Source organism: Ictidomys tridecemlineatus, chromosome X (assembly GCF_052094955.1).
Source record: "Ictidomys tridecemlineatus isolate mIctTri1 chromosome X, mIctTri1.hap1, whole genome shotgun sequence".
NCBI lineage: Eukaryota > Metazoa > Chordata > Mammalia > Rodentia > Sciuridae > Ictidomys > Ictidomys tridecemlineatus.
Genome location: NC_135493.1, coordinates 93,225,659 through 93,235,763, shown reverse-complemented (window position 1 = coordinate 93,235,763; position 10,105 = coordinate 93,225,659).

Genomic DNA, 10,105 nt, shown 5'->3' with positions numbered 1-10,105 from the left:
AGATCAATTTCAAAGCAGGAAATGTCTCAATGAGTTTAAATATAGAATTACCATATGACTCAGTAATTCCGCTCCTAGGAGAATGCTACCCAGGAGAAACGAAAATGCCAGTCTATAATTTAGATTTTGTATATGAATGTTTATGGTATTATTCACAACAGCCCCAAAGTGGAAATAAATACCCACTTGAATAGGTGAACAAGATGTATACTCTGAAAGTGGAATACTGTTCAATACAAACCCTTCTGGGGGACCAAACGGTGTTTCCAGTTTCTTCCCTCTGTTCAAAACGTTGTTAGTGGGCCTACCAGAACTGAGACACACGGATGCTAAGATTTTCATGGCTACATCTGCTAAATACAATAAAATCAGGACTGAAACAGTTCTCATTTAGCCGATAGTCACGGTTTGTAATGTGGGGTGGTGGTTAGGATGTTAGAGAGAAATGCCTGCTGCAAATCCTCCATTCTTCCCTTCTTTTTTCACTCTTCTATACTCAGAAGCCCACCATCTACTGTCTGTGGATTATCTTTCAGTGCAAGGAGGTTAATTTGGGGTCCAGTCACTCAACCCACTTGGTGTCTGAGTACTGGCCATTGACAAGGGAGTGATGAATTCCGATCACTCCTTGCCCTCTTGGAGCCTGATTGTCCTTGTGTGCTTGTCAACTTGGTATTGTAACAAGTACCTGGGAAGTGATTCTAGAACGGTTGTCCTAACAGATCCCCCTCTGGGGCTTATTTGGAAATCTTTGTGTTGGGTATTTGCCTGTGTTTCTAAAGCTTCCCAGGCAATCCTGATGCAGCAAACTTAGGTATGGAGTCCTGTGTTTTCTATCCTTTAATCGTCTCTTTCAAACTTCCAATTGCCATTAGTATGTTTTTGTGTCTTCCTGGCAGAAGCATCTCTATATTCCAAATTATAACAGATTAAGGGCATTCTATTAATTGGTCCCTATGGTGGGTATTAATCTACCATTACAGCTCCCCGTGCCCCTGTCTTGCTAATGCCAAGAACATGCTTTACCACTGAACTATAAACAGCCTTTTTCAAAAATGTTTTAGTTTTAATTTTATGTACCAGGGATCGAACCCAGAGGTACTTAACCACTGAAGTATTGACCACATCCCCAGTCCTTTTCTAAAATTTTGAGACATGTTCTCACTAAGTTGCTGAGGTTGGCCTCCAATTTGTGATCCTCCTGCCTCAGTCTCCTGAGTCAGATTACAGGCGTGTCCACCAGGCCTTGCTTTTTTTGGTGGTGGTGGTGGTGCTGAGGATTGAACCCAAAGCCTCACACATGCTAGGCAAGGGCTCCACTCCTGAGCTACATCTCTAGCCCTTAAATTTTTTATTTTTGAGACAGGGTGTTGCTAAGTTGCCCAGGCTGGCCTCTACTTTGTGATCCTCCAGCTTCAGCCTCCCAAGTAGCTGGTATGATGTGCACCACTGCATCTGGCTATCATTGCACCTTTAACTTCTTTCCCATATATGTAGCTGAATGTGATGTTATTGTTCAGACACAACTGTGCTTATTTCTACCTCTGCATTAGTTTTTGCTCACCATGTTCCTTCTAACTAGAATTGGAGCTAAGTATTCAAAAATAATTTTATTTTATATATACTATGCTCAGAATATTAAGCTGCTATTTCCATTTTACTATATACAGAAAATACTTGCTCTCACAGAACTGTTCTGTCATCACAAAAATCTTTTGCTAGCCTCCTTCGCCACCTGTCTATCCTATCCTTAACTCCTGGCAACCCACTCATCCATGTAACATCTCGAAACCATCATTGTCAACTTGTTTTATTATGGAATTGTGCAGCGTATAAGGTCATTCCTTTTTATTATTGAGTACTGTGGATGCTTTCCCTAATTTCCAAGTTCAGCAGATGAAGGATATTTGGCTTGTTTTCTTTATTTTTTAAAAAATTAGTTCTTAAATTTATTTTTTTAAATCAGTTGTTCTTAGGGTGTATTTTTTTGTTTGTTTATTTTTGGTGCTGGGGATTGAACTCAGGGGCACTCAACCACTGAACCCCATTCCTGGCCCTATTTTGTATTTTATTTAGAGATAGGGTTTCACTGAATTGCTTAGCACCTTGGTTTTGCTGAGGCTGGCTTTGAACTCGCAATCCTCCTGTCTGAGCCTCCCAAGCAGCTGGGGTTACTGTCGTGAACCACTGTGCCTGGGCTGAGGATCAAACCCAGTGCCTCCCATGTGTAGGCAATCTCTCTACCACTGAGCCACAACCCCAGCCCCTTGTACCTAGTTTTTGACTTTTATAAATAATACTGCATGTATATGAACCTATGATACAAGTCTTTCTGTGAACTTAGGAGTTCAATTGTTGAGTCACATGATACATGTTTACTTTTTTTGTTGTTGTATTAGGGATTGAACCCAGGGGCGCTTAACCACTGAGCCACATCCAGCCCTTTTTGTATTTTTTTAGGGACAGGGTCTCATTGAGTTGCTTAGGGCCTCACTAACTTGCTGAGGCTGGCTTTGAACTTGCAATCTTCCTGCCTCAATCTCCTGAGCTGCTGGGATTACAGGCGAGTGCAGAAGCCATCTTCCTGAACAACTATGAAAACTTATGAAGGCATTTCTATTCTGAGTTGGAAGAAACTTTTGGAAAGTTCCTATCTGAGATGGAGGCAGAGGCTTCTCAACAGTCAATTAAGTAATATAGCAACTGGACAGCAAATGCAATCTTAAGCTGATAACAAACTTGGAAAAAAACATACCTTTTCAGTTGCATCTTCTTAAAACTCATCATTTAAAGAGTACTTTGGGGATCTTACTTGAATATGAATTTGCAAGTCTTCCTTTTCACACAGGGAACAGAAGGAGCTGCCATATGCAATTCTCAATCTTCTTTATAAGGATTTTGAAGAAATCTACAGCATTGGGCTGGGGATGTGGCTCAAATGGTAGTGTGCTCGCCTGGCATGCATGCAGCCCGGGTTCCATCCTTAGCACCACATACCAACAAAGATGTTGTGTCCACCAAGAACTAAAAAATAAATATTGAAAATTCAAAAAGGGAAAAAAAGAGAAATCTACAGCATTAGGAGGATTCCTTATATAAAAGAGAATGTGGAAGGCCAGGATATAGCTCAGTGGTCCAGTGGTCCAGTGCTTGCCTAGCATGTGTGACTCCCTGGGTTCTATCCCTAACACCCTGTCCCGCCCCCCAAAATATCTGTGGGTCAAGTTTATCTCAGATATCAGTAGCACAGTGAGCTTTTTATCTTTTTCTTCTTTTGCTTTTGGTCTCTTATCTTTTTGGGAGCTGGGGATGGAGCCCAGGGCTTCGCATATGCAAAGCAAAACATTTTACCATGAGCTACATCCCCGTTTTCAGTGTCACCCCGGGAAAATAGTATGTGTTTCCTTTGGCTCATCCACAGGAATGAAGTCTTCTGATAATAAAATTTATTAACAAGACCCTTGGTTGAGTCCTGGCCTGTTAATTTTCTCTTTTCTGACTTTTTCACAGACATTTAAAAGTTGCCTCCAAGTTTTGGAGTGAGATAGGGATAAATATATCAAATGAAATTTGAAAGCTATTGGCTTTTTTTTTAAAGTGTGCTATTCTGGTTTTTTCCCAAACAAGAAGGAATATTTTGAGATAGGAGAATTTAGATTTAACACGGATAATAAAAAGAAAAGGGAGGAGAGTGATTCTTACCCAAAGTCCGGTAGCACAGCCGTAGAGCTGGGATATGGATCTTCAGGCAAGTTGGGCTTTATCTTCCTGTATGGTGGCTTTACAAAGCTCATCAGGACTGGCTGGTTCCTATGATTGTATTCTCTACTGGGGGAGATAAAACAACTAAGAAAATAAAGATATGTATTTTGGTACCAGGGATTGAACTCAGGGGCAATTTACCACTGAGGTACATCCCCAGCCCTGTTTTGTATTTTATTTAGAGACAGGATCTTGCTTAAGACAGGATCTTGCTCAAGACTCTTAAAGATGTTTAAGAGTCTTGCTATTTTGTTGAGGCTGGCTTTGAACTAGCGATCCTCCTGCCTCAGCCTCCTGAACCACTGGGATTACAGGAGTGCGTCCCCACTGAACCATTACTTTCTTTATAGTGAAGTCTGAACAATAGTACTTGCCCTATACAATTAAAGGATGATCTATTCAAAGTGCCATTTTATGAATTCATGACTCCTGTGAATATATTAGGGACTGTCACAACTGTCACAAAAATTCAAATCCTGCCCCTTGTCCCAATCTTTCCACTTACACTCTCAGGGTGGGAAGGAAGTTCAGAGGCACCCTCACGACTCCTTATTTCACTCCCTCTCTTTACTGGCCAGTTCCCTGAGGCAGCTTCATTAGTTCCGAACATTGCTCATGTCTGTTGCCTTGGCCTAGACCACGAAAATGGCTGCCTCTTCACCCCCATTCTCTCTCCCCTCTCTGACAGGTCTCCATTTCTTCTTTCTTTCCTTTTTTGGGGCGCTTAACCACTGAGCCACATTTTTATATTTTATTTAGAGTCAGGGTTTTTCACTAAGTTGCTAAGGGCCTCAGTAAATTGCTGAGGTTGCTCTCGAACTTGCGATCCTCCTGCCTCAGCCTCCTGAACTGTTGGGATCACAAGCGTGTGCTACCATGCCCAGCTTATTTCTGCCTTCCTAAGGAAATCCCAATTTGGCTCATGATGGCAATGTGCCTCCCAAAGAATAGTTGACTCCCCAGCCTCCCTGAACCCCTCCATGGGAGACTTAGCTCCCATGGTTCAGTCAATAAGATAGAGCTAGAAGTCTTTAGCTGTTGACTCTTCCATATTTTCTCTCCTAGGAAATGAAACATGATGCCCTGAAGTACAGAAATAAGCCTGCGACTACAAGGACAAAAAGCATATGCTGATAGAGGTGAAATAGAGAAGTGAGGGAGCACACCTGCCCTCATTACACAGGATAAAATAAAGCCCTATGCATCTTGGACTCATCCCTGGGAGCTGCCTATTGCATCTTTGGGGCATGTTTAAATTTTTTTTTTAACTCTTTTCAGCCACATCCCCAGCCCTATTTTGTATTTGATTTTGAGAAAGAGTCTTGCTGAGTTGCTTAGGGCCTCACTGAATGGCTGAGGCTGGCCTTGAACTTGCCATCCTCCCAAACTGCTGGGATTTTTGCAGGTGTGCACCACCACGCCTGGCAGGTTATAGGATTTTTAAACACTGAAGTCGAGAAGAAATGGTATAATTAGCTTCCAGAGAGCACTACACACAGTTTCAATAGTTATCAATATTGCAATACGAATGGTTTTTAAAATTTTTCTATTTTTACCTTTATTTTTATTTTATGATGCTGGAGATGAAACCCAGGGCCTTGAACATTTCTTGAACATTTAGGCCAGTGCTCTACCATGGGACAACATCCCCCAGCCCAATGCAAGTTTTTTTTTTTTGCATTGGAAATGGAATTCCGGGTTGCTTTATCACCAAGCCACATCTCTGGGCCTTTCTTTTCTTTTCTTAATGCCGAAGTCTGGCTTGGCACAAATCAGGAGCCACTTGTCAAAAAGAAACTAACTTTATTTTTAGAACTACAAACGCCAAACAAAACGGCTCCAGGGAAAAACCCTCAGAGCCCAACTGCCACCACCGGCTTCCACAAGCCTCCTCACACCAACCTCCACCTCCTCCCACAATCCTCCTGCTCTTGAGGCCGATTGGCTGGGTCGCGTGGGCGGAGCCAAAGAAGTCCCCCAATGAGCAGCTCCGTGGAGGAGCCAATCAGCTAGATGTTGCTGGGGCTGCTGTGAGCCAATCATCAGCTGGCAGTCTGAAGGGCAGGGAAACAGCCCAATGAACATCACCGCAGAGGAGCCAATCAGCTAGATGTTGCTGGGGCCACTGTGAACCAATCATCAGCTGGCAGTCTGAAGCTTGCTGGCAGCTGGAAGTTTGCTGGGGCCCCTTTGGCTGTGGCTCTCAACACTTTTCTTTTTTAATTAGAGCACTATACACAGTTTCAATAGTTATCATATCATGTTTGGTTATACATTTTAATAAATATTTGTAAATATTATAAAATAAATATGAATATTATAAAATAAATATTTATTTTTTCCGTTGTAGATGGACACCGTACCTTTATTTTATTTGTTTATTTTTATGTGGTGCTGAGGATTGAATCCAGTGTCTCTCGAGTGCTAGGTGAGCGCTCTACCACTGAGCCACAACCCCAGCCCCACAATTTCTTAATTTATTCACCTATTGAGGGACATCTGGGTTGATTCCATGACTTAGCTACTGTGAATTGTGTTGTTGTAAACATTGATGTGGTAGTGTCACTGTAGTAGGCTGATTTTAGATATTTTGGGAAGATACTCAGGAGTGGGATGACATCCCCAGACCTTTCTCTTCTTTTTTTTTTAACATTCAAATTTTGAAAAAAAAATGTCATTTTTAGATATACGTGACAGGAGGGTGTATTTTGACATATTATACATATACGGGGAGGGCGCAGCCCATTTTAATTTTGATGCCATTCTTGTGGTTGAACATGATATGAAGTTACATGGGTCGTGTATTCATATATGAGCACAGGAAAGTTCTGGGTGCTGGGTCCTTTTTTCCTGTTTTTTATTGGGGGTCTTGCTAAGATGCTGAGGCTGACTTTGAACTTGTGATCCTCCTAGCAGCCTGCCAAGTTGCTGGGATTATAGGTCTGCACCCCTGTGCTTGACCCAATGGCAGGGTTTTGTTTTTGTTTTTAAGACAAGCTTCATCTTTAAAAACAACAACAACAACAACAACAAAACTTTATTTTTTTAATTTTTAAGTGGTGCTGAGGATCCAACCTAGTGCCTGACCCGTGCTAGGCAAGCTCTCTGCCACTGAGCCCCAGCCCCAGCCGTGCCTGGTGTTTTAAACAGAATCTCTAGGGGGGCCTTTGTCAAACACACAGGTCCCATCCTGGAGGCTCTGAGCCATAGACCTGGCAGGAGGGGTGGAGCATGTATTTTGAAAACCCTCTGGAGCATCCCCTCCGTAGAAATCACTGTTTCCATGGCTCCCCGTTGCCCCTGGAGAAGCCCAGCCAGCTAACAAGGCTGAGATGGCAAGGCTCGGCTTTACTCCTGTGCTTCCTTTTCTGATGGCGCTGGGGATGGAACCCAGGTGCTCTACCCTGAGCCACACGCCTGGCCTTAACAGTGTCTTCTGAAGAGACAATATTTTTAATTTTGATGAAATTCTATTCACTGATAGACCAATGAATGGTACAGAATAGAAGACACAGAGACCAACCCACATAACTACAGTTATCATCTCTTATTAGACAAAGGAATCAAAAACATATATTGGAGAAAAGAGAGCCTCTTCAATAAATGGTGCTGGGAAAACTGGATTTATCTTGTATGGATCAACTTTTGGTCTCAAGTATAAGAATTATTCTCCTAACCCCTACCTGGGTGATGAAGATTTTCTGTTTTTTTTTTTTTTTAATTTTTTCCCTAAGGTTTCCATAGCTTTACATTTTATATTTTATATTTAGGCTTGTAGTTTTTTTTCTTTTCTTTCTATCTTTTTTTTTTTTTTGGTACCCAGGATTGAACCCAGGAGCACTTAACCACTGAGCCACATCCCCACCTCTATTTTATATTTTATTTAGAGGCAATCTTGCTGAGTGACTTACGGCCTCATTAAGTTGCTGAGGCTGGCTTTGAATTTGTAATCCTCCTGCCTCAGCCTCCCAAGCTGTGATGTATTTTGTTTTCTTCTTGGGAAGGTCTTTAACTATAAATTCAATTTCTTGATTAGATTATTAAGACTATTTCACTTATTGGTTTTCTGTTGGGTAATTTGTGGCATTCACAGAATTAGTCTATTTCATCTAGATGGTTAAATTTCTGTACATACAGGAGTTGTTTGTCGTATACACTTTTTATCTTTGTAATGTCTATGGTGTCTATTGTGATAGCTACGTTTTATCCTGATCTTGGTAATTTGTGTCTTTGTTTCTTTGTTGATCTGATTAGAGGCTTAGCCAGGTACAGTATTGCATACCTGTAATCTCAGCGACTCAGGAGGCTGAGGCAGGAGGATCAGGAATTCAAGGGCAGTCTCAGAAACTTAGTAAGACTCTGTCTCAAAATAAGAAATAAAAAGGGCTGGGGATGTAGCTTAGTGCTAAAACACCTCTGGGTCCAATCCCTATTACAAAAAAATAATCTTATTTTGGGATAGGGTTTCACTAAATTACTAAGCCTCAAACTTTTGATCCTCCTGCCTCAGCCTCCAGAGCTACTGAGATTACAGGCTGCACCAGTGTACCCAGCAATATTTCTTCTGTCTTTGCTTTTTCGAAATTTCACTATGGTTTTTGGGGGTAGATTTCTCTGTTAATTTTATTTGGGTTTCATCAAACTTTATAGATCTTTTTTCCTTGTTTCTTTTTTAAAAAAATGTCAAGTTTGATAGATTTTTAAGCTCAGGTATATCATCAAGTTTAGGAAGTTTTTAGACATTTCATCTTCAAATATTTGTTCTGCACCACACTTCTCTTATTCTTCAATAATATGACTGTTAGACCTTTTGGTATTATGTCACAAATATCTGAGTTCTAATTTTTTTTTTTTTTGGTGGTACTGAGGATTGAACCCAGGGGTGTTCTACCACTGAACCCATATCTCCATCTCCTTTTATTTTTTTATTTTAAGACAGGGTCTTGCTAAGTTGCTGAAGGTGTCATTAAATTGCTGAGGCTGGCCTCAAACTTTCGATCCTCCTGCCTCAGCCTCCCGAGTTGTCAGGATTACAGGCACATGCCAAGACTCTCGGTTTAAGCCACAAGTTTTTGACCCATCTTCTGTAGGCTGTGGTTCCAATGTCATTTTAGTTTTTGAACACCTAATAGCACTGTTCAGGTCTGTTCCATGTATGTGCCATCCAGGGGCCAGTCTGGAACCTGGACTCTGTAGTTCAGTTATCAAAGTCTTTGGTAAGCTCTTTAGAGTCTGAGCCCTATGTTTGGAACTTGAGGGTCAGTCTAGAACTTTATGCCTTAATTATATGTGATTTTTTTTCTTGAGTTCTGTTCTATTTATAATCACTGCACACATCCTAGCTCCAAGGGCATCCTAATCCTGGTCCAGTGTCTAGAAACCTTGGTTCACTTCTGGAATCCAGCTGCAGAAAGATACAGACAAGGAAAAAAAAAAAGCATTCTGGAATTCCCCCATGATCTTTGTACCACAGCACCCTTGACCTTCTCAACCAGTGTTGCCACTGCTGCTTAGGAACCTGGGCTTGCTTGGTGGTTGGAGCAGTAGGGTATTTCTCCTCTTTCTCTGTTCCTGTGACCCCCTTCTCATTATTTGGACTAGAAAGACAGTGCTTATCTTTCTGTCCCCACCTGGTGCACAATTCTGGGATTTATACTGCTTTAGAATTCAGGTCAGGAGATAAGGGAAATCAAACAAACCTGGGAACCTCATTGCTGGATTGGTCATACCCTGAGCTCTGGCATATTCTCTAGTCTGCCTGAGGCCATTTAATTTAATTTAATTTTTTTTTTTTTTGGTACTGGGGATTGAACCCAGGGATGCTTAACTACTGAGCCACATCCCCAGCCCCGCCCCCTTTTTTTATTTTGAGACAGGGTCTCAAGTTGCTTAGGGGTTCACTAAGGTGCTGAGGCTGGCCTCCAACTTTTGATCCTCCTGCCCCAGCCTCCTGAGTCACTGGGATTACATGCATGTACCACTGCACCCAGCTTGTCTGATGATGTTTTTTAAGATCATGCATTTTTGGCAAGACTATCACAGAAATGATGTGCCCTCTCCTATCAGCAGTTAATCCTGATCATTTGGTCAGGGCGGTTTCTGATTTTTTTTCTGCACTGTGACATTAGTATTTCCCCCTCTGTTATTAATAAATATCTTGGGGCAGACACTCTGAGATTATATGCATGTCCTATTTTTCCTCAAACTTAGGCCCACTGACTTGACCATCCATCAGGTAGTGCTTGCTGGTGATGATTATTAGATGTACCTTTTTCCTTTTACACTTATCAGTTGGAATTCTATAATTCTATAAGGAAGAGCTGTCCATTCTCTCTTCTTTATT